This window comes from Heteronotia binoei, chromosome 8 (genome assembly GCF_032191835.1).
Source record: "Heteronotia binoei isolate CCM8104 ecotype False Entrance Well chromosome 8, APGP_CSIRO_Hbin_v1, whole genome shotgun sequence".
NCBI lineage: Eukaryota > Metazoa > Chordata > Lepidosauria > Squamata > Gekkonidae > Heteronotia > Heteronotia binoei.
In genome coordinates, this window is record NC_083230.1 from 21,769,709 (window position 1) to 21,788,269 (window position 18,561).

Here is an 18,561-nt window from a genome sequence, read left to right on the forward strand (position 1 = left end):
CTTACAACAGCACTCCAAGGAAAATCAGCACTATTAAACCCACGTATTGGGGGAGCGGAGCTGTGAAGACTCTCAAAGGGGAGGGCATAATAATTAGGAAATTTCTCCCCTCTCTAGGATATCATGCAGAAAGAGCAACTTAAATCCTACATTTCCTTCTCTTATTTTTCTTACCTGCTCTTCTCATTTTGAAAGGAAAGAGCTCACACATGCCTCATATGGCCATTTTGGTATGGGTGCTTTTATAACGTTTTTACAAAAGAATGTTTTTCCGTCGACTTAGGAAGTCCACTGGGGATGCAGTATGTTGTATGTTGACTTCTGTTGTCTTCCTGATAGGTCTCAAACATCACCCTTACTATTACCGGGGCAAGCCATGAGGAATCAGGGGTGGAAAATGATTTGGAAATATACTGCGATTCACCCATATCTCCCTAATCAGGATTTTATGAAGCTCTAAGGGGCATAGACAAGCTCTCTCTCTCCCCCTGATCCCATAGTTTTATTGGTTCTTGAAATGCTCATAATAGTCCATAATTCTCATAGCATTGGATCCTTATGGGACACCTGAAGGTGTCATGCTGCCGCTAATGTGTTTTCTAGTGCTTCCTTCCTTCCTTCCCAAGCAAAAAGTCTTTTCTGGCTTTTTTCCGTTTCACTAAAACAGAAGGGGCTTCAGAAAAACTTTCTTGTTAGCAGGAACGATGTATTCAGAAACAGCTGCCCTTCTTGAAGGAGCATCCTTGCCCTGGAACCTTCCATCATTTTGTGGAACCTTCCGCTGTTTCATGATTGGCCCCATTCTCCCATGGCATCATTTTCTGATTGGTCTATCCTCATGGCAGTCGTTTTCTGGTACCACCCGCTATCTCACACAGGCACAGGTAGGTTAAAGACCTTTAGCACAGAGTATGTTGCTTTCATCAGGCCATGGGGGGTGTGTCTTTTTTTCTCTTGAAAGGTCATTTTACAGATCATATTTGTCTACCTTCCTGAAGATTCCACCGGCCAAAACACAGAAATTCTATTTTGTCTCTGAATGTAGTTTTGCCATTTTCACGACAAATCCTAAACAGCTCTTTACATAAATCCCCTTTTAGTCAACGGGACTTAGTCCCAGGAAGGTGTTGGTAGGATTGCAGCCAGAGTTTACTAGTCAATAAAATAATATGACCAACAGAAAGGCTGAGGCACTCAGGCTTAGTAAAGGACGAAAAGTCTAGATTTCAGGGAATTTGTAGAGACTGGTCTCTTTTCTCTGGGGAAAACATCAACATGGGATCTATGACGCCAATCCAATAAAGAAAACCCCTCAAAGAATTCCTGAGGCTACCTCTGGGAACCTGGAGTCGTTAGAAAAAGAAGGTGGAATGGCAATGAAAAATGCAGAACAGCCACAGAGAAAACCTTGGCGGAATGGCCCTCCGGGAAATGAACGCAGTTGATGGTGTGCAACGCATGGCAGAGAGGTTCATTTGTCCAAAGGAAGCCTCCCTCTCAAGCTCCCGGAGGTTTCTTGGAGGCGTTCTTATTACCTCTGCTACTATTTCCTTATTGCTATTCCATTTGACTCAGTCTGCGTTTTCCTATCAGACCCCCCCCCCCAGGGTTGCCAATCCCCAGGTGGGGGCAGGGGATCCCCCTGTTTGGAGGCCCTCCCCCACTTCAGGGTTATCAGAAAGTAGGGGGAGGGGAGGGAAATGTCTGCTGGGAACTCTATTATTCCCTATGGAGATTTATTCCATAGAAAATCATGGAGAATTGATCCACGGGTATCTGAGGCTATGGGGGAGCTGTTTTGGGGAGTAGAGGCACCAAATTTTCAGTATAGCATCTAGTCTTGCTCCCTAAAATATCCCCCAAGTTTCAAAAGGATTGGACCAGGGGGTCCAATTCTATGAGACCCCAAATAAGGTGCCCCTATCCTTCATTATTTCCTATGGAAGGAAGGCATTGAAAAGGTATGCCGTCCCTTTAAATGTGATGGCCAGAACTCCCTTTGGAGTTCAATTATGCTTGTCACAGCCTTGATCTTGGCTCCACCCCTAATGTCTCCTGGCTCCACCCCCGAAGTCCCCAGATAATTCTTGAATTGGACTTGGCAACCCTACCCCCCCCCCCCCCCCACACACACACACTCCTTCACAATCCCTGGCATTCCTTTCAGCAACCTCCGATGAATGGGGAAACCGTCTCCAGGAGGGTTCATATGTTCAGTGAAAGGTGTGCCCGGATGTACTTGGGTCGCTGGTGATCTCGTGTGCGGGAGGGGCTCAGAAGCGTGCTCGAGTGGGACTCCGTAGCGCGGGTAACAGCAGTTGAAAATAAAAGACGCTCTTTGATTGCATCTTGACGCTCTATCCAGAGCAGCCTAGCTCAGGAGGCAGCGAAACGGCGCGCCTTTCCCACGCCCCACCTGCCCCTTCCCGCTGGGCAGCAATCACTGTTTCGAGTCCGGAAGTTGCATGCCTAGGTGCAGCCTCTTCACCTAGGGCAAAGCGACTGGTTCCCCTTCCTGTCCCTAATGGGCGGGGAGAAGAAGGAAAAGTGGTGGGAGGTGGTGCAGGGAAATGCCATTCTTCTCTTTCGCTTGTTCCGGAGAGAGGAGCTCTTTTCTTGGGCGCATTGCAAGTCGGGGAAGGGAAAGGGGAACGCCGCGCGTTCGCCAGGACTTCAAGGACCGCTGAAATAAATCGAGTTGGGATATTAATTCATGTCAAAACCATGCAGCCCTTTGGCTTCCATTTCCAAAGGGCAGGATTGGCTTCTGTGTCATTTCTAAGAGGGAAGAGAAACCATATTATATTTTGAGCTAGGGTTGCCAATCCCCAGGTGGGGGCAGGAGATCCCCCGGTTTGGAGGCTCTCCTCCCGCTTCAGGGTTATCAGAAAGCGGTGGGAGGGGAGGGAAATGTCTGCTGGGTACTCATGATTTTCTATGGAGACTTATTCCCATAGAAAATAATGAAGAATTGATCTGTGGGTATCTGGGGCTCTGAGGGACGTTTTTTGAGGTAGAGGCACCACATTTTCAGTATAGCATCCAGTGGCTCTCCTCAAAATACTTCCTAAGTTTCAAAAAGATTGGACCAGGGGGTCCAATTCTATGAGCCCCTATCCCTTTAAATGTGATGGCCAAAACTCCCTTTGGAGTTCAATTATGCTTGTCACACCCTTACTCCTGGCTCCACCCCAATGTCTCCTGGCTCCACCCCCAAAGTCTCCTGGCTCCACCCCCAAAGTCCCCAGATATTTCTTGAATTGGACTTGGCAACCCTATTTTGAGCCGATGAGATACTCCTGTCTGCAAGCCCAGAGAGAAGCGGATGTAGTTACTGGACTGTAGTTACTGGGCTGACTGAGGTCTGAGAGATGTGACGGGTCCACAGATGAAAACCAAAAGACATTATCAGCTCAGGTTGATTAATCTCTTCTCTCCCAGCAGGAATAAATGGAAAGGTTATCGGTTTCCTCCATTCCTTTAAAAAAATTTACTAAGTAAAGTGTAAGAGCAGTTTTTGTCAGAGCTCTCAGATCCACCTACCTCACAGGGTGTCTGCTGTGGGGAGGGGAAGGGAAAGGGTAGTGAAGCGCGGGGTATAAATCCAATCTCTCTTCTTCTAAGCGCCTGATATAATACATGATCCGAACTAAAAGAAGAGAAGAGAAGATCAGGAAGACTAACCTGGATTTCAGTTTCCAAAGGGCAGGATTGGCTTCTGTGGAGTTGCAGCCAAGCCCAGAGAATAACTCTTTGTCTTTGCCTGAGCTCAGGGTGCACAACTTTAATGCATGTACCCAAAATAAATTTTGAGCTGTCCTTCTGCTGACAAGGAGAGAAGTAGCTGACATTTCTTGCTGTCCCCCTTCTATTCAACATTTGATTCCCGAGACTCAAAAAGTCAGAGGAAAACCAGGAAACAGGTTGATGAATACCTGGGGTGCCTTAAGGGCACATTTATCTGGGTGGTCTCCATGGATGCCACTGTCTATTAACACATTTCCTGGTGTCCACTGACATCTTGCTGGGTCTCACATTTGACCCTGATGATGTTTGAAAAGCTATGAGCACTTAAATGAAGCTATTCTTCTTTACATTTCAGTGATTTAAGCACTCATTTATCTATTACTTCACATTTCTATCCCACCCTTCCCAGATGGACTCAGGGCAGGTCACATCAAGAATAAAACAATTACATTAATAAGAACAAAATCAAACAAACCATTTACTAATTAAAAATTCAGTAATTACAATCTCAGATGGCATCAATTTCAGAAACTTGATCTCTGGCTGAACAATAAATAGATTATAATGGTCAGAATCAGTCACTACTCCTGAATGGGCCAGTATCATCATCCATCAAATGTGAGATCCCGCAAGAAGAAGGAATTGGATTTATATCCTGCCCTATGCTCTGAGTAAGAGCCCCGTGGCGCAGAGTGTTAAAGCTGCAGTAATGCAGTTCTAAGCTCTGCTCACGACCTGAGTTCAATCCCTGGTGGCAGCTGGGTTTTCAGGTAGCCAGCTCAAGGTTGACTCAGCCTTCCATCCTTCCGAGGTCGGTAAAATGAGTACCCAGCTTGCTGGGGGGAAAGTGTAGATGACTGGGGAAGGCAATGGCAAACCACCCCGTAAAAAGTCTGCCGTGAAAACATTGTGAAAGCAACTTCACCCCAGAGTCAGAAACGACTGGTGCTTGCACAAGGGACCTTTCCTTTCTTATGCTCTGAATCTCAAAGTCTCAGAGTGGTCACAATCTCCTTTACCTCCCCTCCCCTCAACAGACACCCTCTGAGGTAGGTGGGGCTGAGAGAGTTCTTACAGCTGCCCTTTCAAGGACAACTCCTGCAAGAGCTATGGCTAACCCAAGGCCATTCCAGCAGCTGCAAGTGGAGGAGTGGGAAATCAAACCCGGTTCTCCCAGATAAGAGTCCGTGCACTTAACCACTACACCAAACCAATGAAATCCTTTATATAATAAAATCCCTTTCGTGGTCCCACCAATTGGTTGGGACTGTGCTGAATCAACCTTTGGCCCATCAAACCATCAATCATGGTCTGTTGTGTTCCATTGGCTGAGGACTGAGGCACTGCTTCACAGAGGAGAGAAAGAAATCCTGTCCCTTGATTGGCAGATATAGGGAAAAGGGAAACTGCCTCAGAAAGCCATCTCTCAATTGGCTGAGGGCTCCTGGGTTTTCCTGGTGAGTGTGTAAAAGGAAGAGAAGCAACAGACTCCTGTTTGTTTGGAGGAAAACGCCACCTTTAGGGTGCTGTGCTTTTGTTTTCCTGTTAGTCTGAAGAAGCTGGTTGAAATACAACAGATGGCTACATTTCGCAGCTCAAGTGAGTCAGTTGCCTCAGTAAGATCACAAAAGTGTGTGTGTGCTGTGTTTCATTTGGCTGCTGCTGTGTGTGTGTGTTCAGTTTTCCCAGCTGGAGATCAGGACCCTGTTGGACCTTTTACTGTTCTGCAAGGCCTGCAAAATGGAGCTGTTCCTCCAGACCTTTGGTTGAGGTGATGGGTGTCGAATTAAATTGGCCTTCCTGCTGCAGTCCTCTCTGCTTGGGCCCAGTTCTTTAGAAGTTTCTGTTACTCGGTGGCTCTGGTCTCTGACTCTGTGTATTCCTGGCCTAAGACTGTCTGTTTTAATTATCATTTTAACTGCTTTAATATATACGTTTTAACGACGTTGTTTTATATGTTGTAATCTGCCCTGAGCCCGCTCGCAGGGAGGGCGGAATATAGCAAAAATAAAATACAGCAAGAAAAACAACCTAGCAAAAATAAGGAGATATTCAGAGGTGCTTTTTCGCTGCCTGCCTCCTTGTCACAATGCTGGTATTTCCTGGAGGTCTCCTGTCCAAATACTTGCCAGGACTAACCTGGTTCCAAGATCTAATGAGATTGGGCTAGTTTGGGCCACCCAGGTGAGGGGTATGCATGGGATAGGATGCTCATTGTATAATGTGTGCTTTCCAAAATATATGAATCAGCCCTGAAAAAAGTTCTCAGATCTGCATTTATGTATTTACTAGTAATAAGGACTGTTGTAGAGAAAAATACAACGGGCACTAGAAATTTATTGTGGGTGAGTGTTGTGGCCTAGGCGGGGGGGGGGGGGCTGGGGAGGGAAGGGAAGGGAAAGATAGAGGGAGGCAAGGTATGTCAAGAAGGCAGCTGTTGGGAAGGGAAAAGGAGAGAGTGGGGAAATATGGGGTAGGTTATCAGAGAAGGGAGATAGATTGAATAAGAAGGGATGGGGCAAAAGAGATGGGGGTAGATTGCTTTCTATTTCCTCCCTTCTCTCTTCAGCCTCTACCTAGGAAATGGATAATTTTTCTCCATAGCGGGGACCAAAGCAGTTTACTTCATTTCCCCTTCCCTCTTTTGATCCACACAACAACCCTGTGAGGTAGGTTAGGCTGAAAGTATGTGGAAGGTCTAAAATCACCCAGTCAGCTTCCACAATAGGAATATGGGTCTGGCAGATCCTGCTCTGAAGCATGGACTTCCACATCATGGATCGTTGCTGCTGAACAGAAGCATTAATAGAAGAAATGTCAGGGTGACACTATAAACACTATTCTATATAAAAAAGATTTATTACAAGAAAATAATAACAGGGTGATGAGAAAAACTCTGTAGCCTCTACTTCTAAGTAGCCTCTGCTTCTAAATAGTCTATAATAAAAAATACAAGAGTGCACACAGGCACTTTAACATTTCAAAGCCTCTATTTTCAAACAGACTGCAATAGAGTACCCCAAAGTGCACGCAGGCTCTTTAACATAACCTCTTTTTCCAAACCGTCCACAACCGAATGAAACCAAATGGTCTGCAGTAGAATAAATCAGAGTGCACGCAGGCACTTTTTAAAGGTTAAGAGTCTGCATGTGACTCATAAACCAAAACATTAGAAAACAGTCTGTAATGAATTCTTTCGCTAAGAGTGCACACAGGCACTTTTTATAGGTTCTACATGGAGTCCTCACATCAAACAAATTATTAAACTTCACAGTCATACACACTCAGTCCTCTATTGTTTCAATGATGTGTTAGGATCAATAATAAGTTCATCCACATAAAGCCAGTCCACGTTAGCCAGTGTCAAACGTTTCATTGCCTTTAACAAGACTGATGGCTTTTAAGTGGAACCCAAAAATCCTGTCACTTTCTCACAAGGCTTTAGCTCATTCTTTGTAAAGACGGAGTGGGTTCTCCACAGTGCTGAACAGAAGCAAGCAGCCAGTCAGGTGGCATCAAGTCACCCAGAGGATGCTGCCAGGCCTAGGGTAGAAAACCTCCAGGTGGAGGCTGAGGATCTCCTGGTATCACAGCTGAAATCCAGACAACAAATCTCTTTTCCCCTGGAGAAAATAAGTGCTTTGGAGGGTGGACTCTATGACATTATATTCAGCTGGGGCCTCTCCCCTCCGCAAAATTTGGCTTCCATAGTCTCCACTACAAAATCGCCAGGAATTTCCCAACCTGGAGCTGACACCCCTAGTCAGGACTGGCCCCAATGGGCTCTTCCTCAAAGACCAAAATAGGCCTGGAAAGGGCCTCCCCACCCCCTACCCCCACCGTTTACTGACAGAACTAAGCTTGGTTGTAGGGTTGCCAGGTCCAATTCAGGAAATATCAGGGGACTTTGGGGTGGAGCTGGGAGGCCTTGTGGGTGGAGCCAGGAGACTTTCCATTACTCCCAGAACCATAAATAAAAACATAGCGGTGGAGTTCCCCTGAATACAGTCTTCATTTACCTGTACCCCAGAAGATGGCTGCACGTCCACTAAATGAACCTGAACAGACACGCAAAGCAGCCAAATTAAACACAGTTAGTACACACACTTTTCTGATTTCACTGGGGCAACTGACTCACTGGAGCTGTGAAATGTAACCATCAGTTGTATTTCAACCAGCTTCTTCAGACTAACAGGAAAACAAAAGCACAGCAGCCTAAAGGGCGGAGTTTTCCTCCAAACAAACAGAGGGACTCTGCTGCTTCTCTTCGTTTTACACATTCACCAGGAAGACCCAGGTGGTTCTACTTACTCGCTCCACCCATTCAGCTTTTCTCTTGGTCCCCCATCCAAGCTGGCTGCACTTCCACAAAATGAAACTGAACACACACACAAAGCAGCCAAATAAACACAGTTAGCATGCACACACTTTTGTGATCTCACTGGGGCAATTGACTCACAGCAGTGGCTAAATGTAACCTTCTGTTGTATTTCAACCAGCTTCTTCAGACTAACAGGGAAACAAAAGCAGAGCAGCCTAAGGGGTGGAGTTTTCCTCCAAACAAACAGAGGGACTCAGCTGCTTCTCTTCCTTTTACACACTCACCAGGAAAACCCAGAAGCCCTCAGCCAATCGAGAGATGGCTTTCCGTGGCAGTTTTCCTCCTCCCTCTGTCTGCCAATCAAGGGAAAGGCTTTCTTTCTCTCCTCTATGAAGCAGTGCCTCAATCCTCAGCCAATGGAACACAACAGACCATGATTGATAGTTTGACGGGTCAAAGGTTTATGCAGCACAGTCCCAACCAACTGGTGTGTTCCATTTTGCCGCCACGAAAGGAATTTTATTATCTAATGAAGGATAGACATGCAAGAAAAGAAGAAGGGGACTATCCAGTTTACCAATTTCTGATTATACTTTCAAATGGTAATTACAGCCCACTGAGGCCGTTGTTAACCTGTAGACATTAAATGTTCTTGGAAAGCAAGGAAAAACCCATAATCACACATGGTCTTTAACTAAGCTGAAAAGCTGTTTCTCTTCGTGACCAAAAACGCAATTGAAGTCTAGATCTAAATCAGTGCACAGTTCATGTTTCATTTCCCTGCCATATCTGTTGTTAAACGTACTAACAACGCTTTTCTTCTTATGATCTCTTTTATCATTGCACATGCTGTTTCCTTGTAGGGCTTCTTCACAATATTAGACTCTAAAACTCTGCTCTGATCATGTTCCAGGGTAAGGTATCTCTTCTTCATCAGCAAAATGTTATTCCCACATTCAGGAGATGATCATTCCAAGTCCTTCAAAGCTAACCTCATTGTGCCAATTCTCCCTTGCAGGGCTTCTGTTAATTTCAATTCAGTTCAAAAGCATCGCCTGAGATGCTGACTAACCATCCCTTTGTTAGGCTGATGACTGGCTAATAGTTCAGAATGACTGGCTGATGTTTTGTCAATAGGAGTTCATGGAAAGAGATGGGTTCTTTATAACTGAAAATCTCTCTTGAGCATTTTGAAATGTGATACTCTTCAGCGTTTGGGAGAAGGTGTCACCTTTTGAGTTGGGGGGGGGGCAGAGAAAAAGCTTAAAGCAATTGAGTAGATCATAAAAGCTTAGGTTTAATGGAAAAATAAAGCCCTTACATATTCACATGGAATATCAAAGTAATGATATTTTGTGAATCTATTTTGAGTTTCACTTCACTAACATATTCTATAAGCAGGAAGCAAGTAAAAAGGTAAGTACCTAATCGTTACCAACCCATGGGGGTGACGTCACATCAGGATGTTTGCTTGGCAGACTTTTTACGGGGTGGTTTGCTATTACGGGGTGGTTTGCTATTCTCTTTAGCTTGGAGAAACGTCGACTGCGGGGTGACATGATAGAGGTTTACAAGATAATGCATGGGATGGAGAAAGCAGAGAAAGAAGTACTTTTCTCCCTTTCTCACAATACAAGAACTCGTGGGCATTCGATGAAATTGCTTAGCAGACAGGTTAAAACGGATAAAAGGAAGTACTTCTTCACCCAAAGGGTGATTAACATGTGGAATTCACTGCCACAGGAGGAGGTGGCGGCCACAAGTACAGCCACCTTCAAGAAGGGTTTAGATAAAAAATATGGAGCACAGGTCCATCAGTGGCTATTAGCCACAGTGTATGTGTGTATATAAAATTTTTTGCCACTGTGTGACACAGAGTGTTGGACTTGATGGGCCGTTGGCCTGATCCAACATGGCTTCTCTTATGTTCTTATGCCTTCCCCGATCATCTACACTTTACCCCCAGCAAGCTGGGCTTAAAACGTAAAGGTAGTCCCCTGTGCAAGCACCAGTTGTTTTCGACTCTGGGGTGAAGTTGCTTTCACAATGTTTTCACCGCACTTTTTTACAGAGTGGTTTGCCATTGCCTTCCCCAGTCATTTACACTTTCCCCCCAGCAAGCTGGGTGCTCATTTTACCAACCTCGTAAGGATGGAAGGCTGAGTCAACCGGGAACCAGCTACCTGAACCAGCTTCCGCTGGGATCGAACTCAGGTGATGAGCAGAGGGCTCCGACTGCAGTACTGCAGCTTTACCACTCAGCAAATAAATAAGGTCCACATACCCACACTTTTATACAGACCTGAAGCTTGGGGATATGTCAGGTCAGAAATTCAACTGGTACAGCTTTCCTGAATGCTTTATTTGCAAAAAGAGAGAAACAGCATGAGGCTTTTAACAGAAAATTTCACTTTCTAAATACCATTTCCTTCATGTAGAGGCTTAATATTTTCTATAAAGGCAATAAGAACCCTGAAATGTTACCACACCGTTTCAGACTTCAACTTATAAGGGAGCTGCAGTTGTTTTTACAATCTAGTTGTGCTTCTCTACTCTAGACTATGTTCCCACTCCTCTCTAGTACGCATGTGTTGTCAATTCACTATAAGTCAACAGGATGTAATGATATGAAGGAGAGAGTAGTAAACTCCCTTAGTAACTTCAAACTTCTTTGCTATTTGCTACAAAGTGCGGCGGGACAAGAGATTGTTGAACTTATTCACTGGTGCTTTTTGCAGTTTTGTTGGTCAATAATCCATCCTATATATTTAAAGATAATGTATACCTTTATGTTAAAAATAAAAATGGAAGTTGAAGTGGCAAAAGATCGTATGGCTAAATGGGCACCAAACATTGATTATAATGTAGAACTTGATCAATGGCCAAAGGCATGGAAGGTTAATGTAAAAATAACCCAATCTGTTGCTTTTAAGGAAAACTTGTATAAAATGTTTTACATATGAACATATGAAGCTGCCTTATACTGAATCAGACCTTCGGTCCATCAAAGTCAGTATTGTCTTCTCAGACTGGCAGCGGCTCTCCAGGGTCTCAAGCTGAGGTTTTTCACACCTACTTGCCTGGACCCTTTTTAGTTGGAGATGCCGGGGATTGAACCTGGGACCTTCTGCTTCCCAAGCAGATGCTCTACCACTGAGCCACCATCCCTCCCCTACAGACGGTATATAATGTCAGAAAAAACTAGCTAAAATGTTTCCAGGAATGTCAAATATTTGTTGGAAATGTAAACGTAATGAGGGTACCCGGCAGCGGCTCGAGGCAGAACAAAGCCTTAGGCAGGGTGCCCAGCCCCTCTCTGAAACTGGCGAGGAGCAGCCACGTGCCTTTGCTGTGGAGCATGCTGTGAGGCTGCCCTTGCTCCGCCCCTGCGTCTAACACAGCTGGCAGAGTGATGGGCAGCCTCGCGGTGGGCTCTGCAGTACAGTGAGGCTCCCCTGCAGCCGCTTTCACCGGTATTTCCTTTGCCACGGAGGCAAGGGCGGGTGGGAGGGCCATTCCAGCACTCGCTCAGGGCTAACACTGGCGTCCTTGCCAGGGCTTTGCCCCAGGTAGCTGCCTGGTTTGCCTAGTCCAAGGGCCGGCCCTGAGGGTACCTTCTTTCATTTGTGGTGATCTTGTGAAAAAGTTAGGAATTATTGGAAAATGATATATGAAATGCTGCAAAAAAATGTTGTCTCTATTGTTGCCGTTTCAACATGAACTGTTTTTGTTGAATATATTGCCTGAAGCAATAGAGAAAGAGGCTAAACATTTGATTGTCTCACTGTATGTATAATCACAGCAGGTAGTTTCCAGGTTTTGGCGCGTTTGTTTCCAGTGGCCCCCCGAATTGGGCGGTAGGAGGGGTGCTACAGCTCTGGTACCCCTAGGTACCCCTAGGCAGGGAGCTTGACAGGAGCCTGGGAAGCCGCCGCCAGCCGGTCCCTGAACCTCCTGTTTCTCTGACGCTCCACCACAACGATCGCCATTTTGGCTTCAAGAAGTGAACACCCATCTGCTTTTCCCTCTCAGCGATTCTTCATTGCATCTTTTTTCTTCTACAACTAATGAAATGGCACCTTGCAAGTAAGTTTACTTGGGAATGTTACCTGTCAGCAAAGCTCTCGTTAAAAAACCAAACTTGCTTGTTCATAAGGAGAGGGGAGGGATTAAGACCCCCCCCCCAAAAAAAGAAGCGACTTCTAAAAGAAAAAAGAACAAACTGATAATAATTGTCACTGTGCTTTGATATTCCATAGGTTAAAGGTGGATTCTTGCAGGTATAATGAACTTTGTATTATTTGGGGGGGATTTTTCTGAGGTAGAAATGATTGTAATTTGTATACTGTTTCTTCTTTTCTCCTGTATTCCCCCCTTTCCTCTCTTTCCCTTTTGTTTAAACTTAATACAAATTTGGACAAATTAAAAAAAAAATCACGGCAGGTAGGATAATATATGCTAAATATTGGAAGAAGGTTGAAACTCCCACAAAGGACCTTGTGGTGAAAACCCTGGAAACAATTGAAATGGACATATTAACTGATCTTTTGAGAGAAATAGCAAACAAAATGCAAAGGAACTTTGGGTACCATTATATAATTGGGTATAAGCAAAGGACTGAATTGAGACTCTTCCATGTAATGATATATGTGAAATGTATCTGAATATGAGGCATTAGGCTAATTAAGGTACTTAGAGTATAGGTAAAATATGACTGGAAACTGTTAATGGACTTGAAATATTAGTATATGTTAATTTTGATCTAGTGGAACTATGTAAACTGTGATGGAATGCAACTTCTGATTTCCTTTTCCCTCCCCCTCCCCTTTCCCATTTAAACTCAAATAAATGCATCATATATTGGTGTCCCGTCCCAGCTAAGACGGGACTCCGCCGGGAGCCCCCCTCTGCCCCCCGATATACCTCGCGGCCACCAGATGAGGTCCCATCGGTCGAGTCACCCACTAGTCCGAAGAGCTGACGTGCCCGCCCCCGGGCCTGGGGAAGTTGGTGGAACTGTGGTTGCAGCAGCAAGGAGGGGGAGGCCCAGACAATGCCCGACAGAGAGAGCAGGGAAGGCCGAACCCTCAAGCTGCGGTGGCTGGCACCGCCGCGCCCAAACACACTACCAACGCCCCAGCCACCTCAACAGACCCAAGAAGGACACACCCCTGGAAACCCCACCTCAGTGTCCTTGCTTATAAGCGAGGGTAGAGCCAGCCGGGGGTGGGACCTCGGAGGCGGGGATTGGGCCAGGGGAAGGATAAAAGGCCAGAGGCTGAGGGGTCGAGAGGAAGCAGGCTGATGCAGCACAAGGGCGGCCAGCAGAGAGAGAAGGAGTGGAGCCCAAGCACAGCTGGGGAGTGGGAAGAACAAAAGGGGTGACGTAACCCAGCTCTGCCCTCCCAATTCTGAGAGCTCTGGGACACCTGGATGGGCCCAGAGCAGAGTCAGGGCACACCCAGAGCAGAGGCCACGGTGGGGCATGACAATTAGGGGAGGGACGGTGGCTCAGTGGTAGAGCATCTGCTTGGTAAAGCAGAAGGTCCCAGGTTCAATCCCTGGCATCTCCAACTGAAAAGGGTCCAGGCAAATAGACGTGAAAAACCTCAGCTTGGGACCCCCGGAGAGCCGCTGCCAGTCTGAGTAGACAATACTGACTTTGATGGACTGAGGGTCTGATTCAGTAGAAGGCAGCTTCATGTGCTCATGTGGTTCAATTGATCATGCTGGAGATCCTCTAGAAAGACCATGAATGGAAGATAATCAGATTATCAGAACTCATGAAAGGAAGATATCTGGGTTTTGAAATGGGCATCAATTATTGCTGTTGGGTTCTTATTGCTTTTATTGCTAAGCTGGAAAAATAGTAAGCCTCAATATGAAGGAAATGGTATTTAGAAAGTGAAAATTTTCTGAAAGCCTCATTCTGTTTCTCTCTTTTGGCAGAAACAGATGGAATTTGATTTTCTCCCAATTATTCTCACCTGAGAATAACTACATTTTTATGCAGAACTAATGATGTGGAAAAGGTACAATAAGCCACAAAAAGAAAGAAAGAAAGAAAAGAATTCCACCCTGACACTGTAAGCTGACACTGAAATATAGAGATATGGCTGGTGGAACAACCACCAATGATAGATGATTTATTGATTGGATTCAATCATATGATGGAATGTCAGCAAGTCATTTGCCATATGGCTATTAAAACTTGGAAGCCAGCCCAGATATACAAAGGTGAAAAACAAGCTTAAGCCTTAAACAGAGGTTTCAGTCCAGTGTCCATTCAGTTCTGTGGAATTTTCCTAGCTGGACCACCACTTGGGAATAGAGGCTTTGGCTACTTACCCGGATTGTAACTGATCTAATTTACCGGATAAGTAATACAGTATATGCATCTCTTCAATTGTATAACACATGACAGAATAGTTTTCCAAGTGCTTGAACTGTCAATTCAACCTACAGTACAGTAAAAGGAAATGAGATATAGAATAAGAGTGGGATGACACAAAAGGGGTTGTGAATGTCAGAAATTGGTCACTGTTGACGTTCATAGAGGAATAAGAGTCTAAAATTAATTTTTGAATGCCCAAAGCCAGATGCCTCTATGTACATGAGAGACATAAGAGAGTAAGAAAGTAATAAGGAAAAAAAGTGAATTATTACCTAGTATCTATGTTAAAATCAGCAGGAGAGCTAGCATACTTGGTCTCTGGGAGTCCTGGATCAAGATTTTACTCTGACATGATGCTCATTGGGTCATTAGCTCATGCTTGCAAACTGCTTGTGTGTTGGAAGGTGTGTGTGTGCCTTTAAAATTCAGCAAGACTGAAGCAAAACTGGGGCAAGCAGGCAGAGCCCCATATGAGAGAGAGGACAATAGAGAACCCAGTCCCTCTGTTTGTTTTGCATTCCTTTCAGAAGCTGTTTGTATAGTGAAGGGGATAGTAAAAAGTTAATTAGAACCTGATTATGGGATAGAGGAGAACTCTATTCCTAGACCTCTCTCTCCTTAAATTGGTTGAAATACAGCAGATTATTACATTCTGCAACTCTGGTGAGTAAAGCAATCTATACTATTGCCCCAAGGAGATCACAAAAGTGCGGGGATGCAAACTGTGTATTTTGGCTACTTTGTGAGTGTTTGTGTGTGTTTACTTTCATCTAGTGGAAGTGCAGCTGCTGGGGAACAAAAAAAGGCAAAAATGAATACAAGAAAATGAAGATTGTATTCAGGGAAACTGCACTACTGTATTTTTATTTATTTATTTGGAATGGAAACGTCTTCTGGCTCCACCCCCAGAGTCCCCAGATATCTCCTGAATTGGACCTGGCAACCCTATCTGGAATTGTTTTTATATGGAAATGTGTGATGAACATGGAAGCATGATACTATCTGTTGGACACAAGGCCTTTCTGAACAATGAGAGCAAAAGTCTCACCCAGAGCTTGCATGAAAAACTGCCCCCTGAATAGAAGGTAATGCCAGATGGTAATTCTAGGTGATTCAATGTGCTGCATGCATTACCCAAGGCAGATGCCTTGTTGACTTTCCAGAAGGCACTGCCAACTTCTTTCAGCATGAATGTTCAGGAATTCAAAGCTTTGCACTGGGTGTATTAGTCCCTTGTTAGATTTTGCTGCTTTTCCTTAAGGGGGGAAAAGGCTGCCAAGTTTCTTCTATCCAATAATATGGCACATCTCAAGAGAAAGGATCTCAAAACCACTTCATTTTTACTAATACAATACAGATTGCCTCATACTAGCAACACACAAGGTTTCTTTTGTATGCTCTTTTTTCTGCTAAAGTCCACAGCTTATACAGCTCCTTTTTCTTTGTTTTGTTTATATGCATTTATCTTTCTGGAAAGGCTGATGTGAAATTGTAGATTGACATGAAACAGAAAAGTCAAAATTACCCCTTGTGTGCTATATGTTTATACTGATTATCTGAGGCCACATATATGAGATTCTTTATCCTCCTTTGCTATGTGCAACTGGTTTAAATTGACATGTATAATTTTAATAAGCAGGCAACATAGAAATTTTTTTTTTGAGCCATAATGTGATATGATGTTGAAAGACTGTTTGGTGAATGTCAGTAATCTTGTGCAGTGCTATGAGATCTTTTTTTTATCTTATTGAGAATAATTTGGCCACAGTCCAGTATCAGAACAACCAGCAGAGCTGCAGTTTTGTTTTGCATTTCAGTCAAAGCTAAGTGTGACAGCTCTGTTATAACCACCTGCTGCCATCTGCCCCTGTTCTTGTAGGGAATCAAGAGTGCTGACTGGCTTGCACATGGCAGTCATACTGCAGTCTGGGAAACTGTTAGAGGCATGCAGAGGTCATGAGGAAGGTGAGAATGTGCTACTCAAAGCTGATCAAAGCAGGATCCCATCAGACCTTTCCTAACATTGACAACGAACACAAAACAACAGCAATTCTCTGGCAATGGGAAGGATTTGACTACGATGGTTCTGTGATTGTTTTCTACCACCCTTGCTTCTTAGTGCTTGTCAAGTGATAGCACCTTGCACCATTCCCCTCAAAGATATTCTAATTGCCGGGCTTCCGGTTTGGTGTCATGGGGGATTGACATGCTTCTCAATAGAGGAGCAGATCAGAACCTCTGTTCTGGGCAGAGAAGGTGATTTCAATGCCTGCTGCCTACATCTCCTAGGCAAGGAGATGGCCAAGACATGCTCTTGAAATTCTGAGGGGATTTACTTTGGCTGACAAGGTATCCCAGTGGGGTTCCTTTTCGGCTTTGAAGAGTCCCCGGAGAAGAATTGCATAACAACGTCTACATAGGGCATCTGGAGTCGTTTAATTGACTTGAATTCATCATGATCCAAAGCTTCTTTGGGACAAATTAATATCTATGTTGAAGGAGGACGGTGCTTGAAAAGATCTCTATCTCTTACTCCGGGACTAAAATAAAATTTATATGGAGAAAAAACAAAGGTCTTGACACGTCTATATTTTGCTAAAGTAAAGAAGAAGGAGGAGGGGGTAAATTTGGGACTAAGTGCATAATAGAATAAGGTTAAAAGTGGAAGAAAAAATAATTGTTTGGCATACCTGCGGTCAGGTAACCTCCTCCCCCTCTGAAACAGAACTGCAGATCAACAAGATGTCACAGGAAATGCGTCATAGAAACATCGCAAGACTTCTTAACTATAGAAAATGAGACTTCGTGGCAAGAAAGGAAGGAAGTGGCCATTAAGAGAAGGGAAAATCTCTAGCTTCCTAGCCCTCTCTAGGACTATAATCATAGAGAAAGATTGGTGGCCACTGAAAAAAAAGTCAAAATGTTAAAAATTTATAAAAAGACAACGGGACTTTAAAAATTAGCAGAGCCGGCAAATATCATCATTAGAAGGCAAGATTTACTGGATTATATACTTTGATTTAATTTTGGAGCACTCTAGAACAAAAAGGATTTTTTTTAAAAAGGGGGGGGGGTAGAAAAGCCATGGACACTAATTTGGAGAAGATAAAACTTTAAAAAATTAATACCTTGACTTTGGAGCCTCAGGGAATGGTGATTTTGGGCTCATCTGAAAGGGCATGCTCTATTCTATAAGACTGTACCATTAAAAGTGATTTGGTGAGGTCAACTTTAAAGCCTATATTTACAATGGGAAGGCAGTGATGTCAACCCACAAACCAGGAGCAAAGCAGATTGTGACGAGGGCTAGGACTCTGGAAGAAGTGAAAAGGTCCAAAACGCAAGACCAAATGAATGCCATGGAAGCAAGATTGGTTAAAGTGATAAAAGACTCTATAATGGAATGTAAGAAGAAATTAAAAAAAAGATATTGAAGTTCTCAGTAAAGATTTCCAAGCAATATCAAAGAAAATGCAGGAGGTTGAAGAAGTGAGAGACCATGATGTAAGAATTACTACAGTGGACTCCACAATTTAAAAAGTGCAGGAGAAAGCAGTACTACAAGATTGCAAGTTAATGGAAAATCAGATATGCCTGAGAAGGGTGCCTGAGTCAGATGAGACTGATTTAAGGACATATATAATGAAAATCATTGCTGAATTTTTGGGAGATGACCCTGATGAAACCAGTTATTTTTATGACTATATTTACAGGGTCAACTCAGACTATGCAAGGAGAAATAAATTACCAAGGGATGTGGTAGTGAGATTTGTGACAAGAGACTTGGTGGGCAGGATTTTAAGCAAACGATTTGAGAGAAAACTGGAGGTGGATGGTAGTAGTGTAAGAATTATGAAAGAATTACCAGGGAAAGTTGTAAGTGACAGAAGATTGTATTAAAAGCTGACTGACAAGCTGAGAGAAAGTGAAATAAGATACAGATTGATACTTCCAGAAGATTTGGGTTTTGAATACAAAGGGAAGAGTTTTACCATCACAACCACCCGAGACATGACAAAGTTTTTGGAGGAGCATAAAGACTTTGGGGGAACAGATTAAAAATAGAAAACCATGATGGATTACAAATTATTATCTTGGA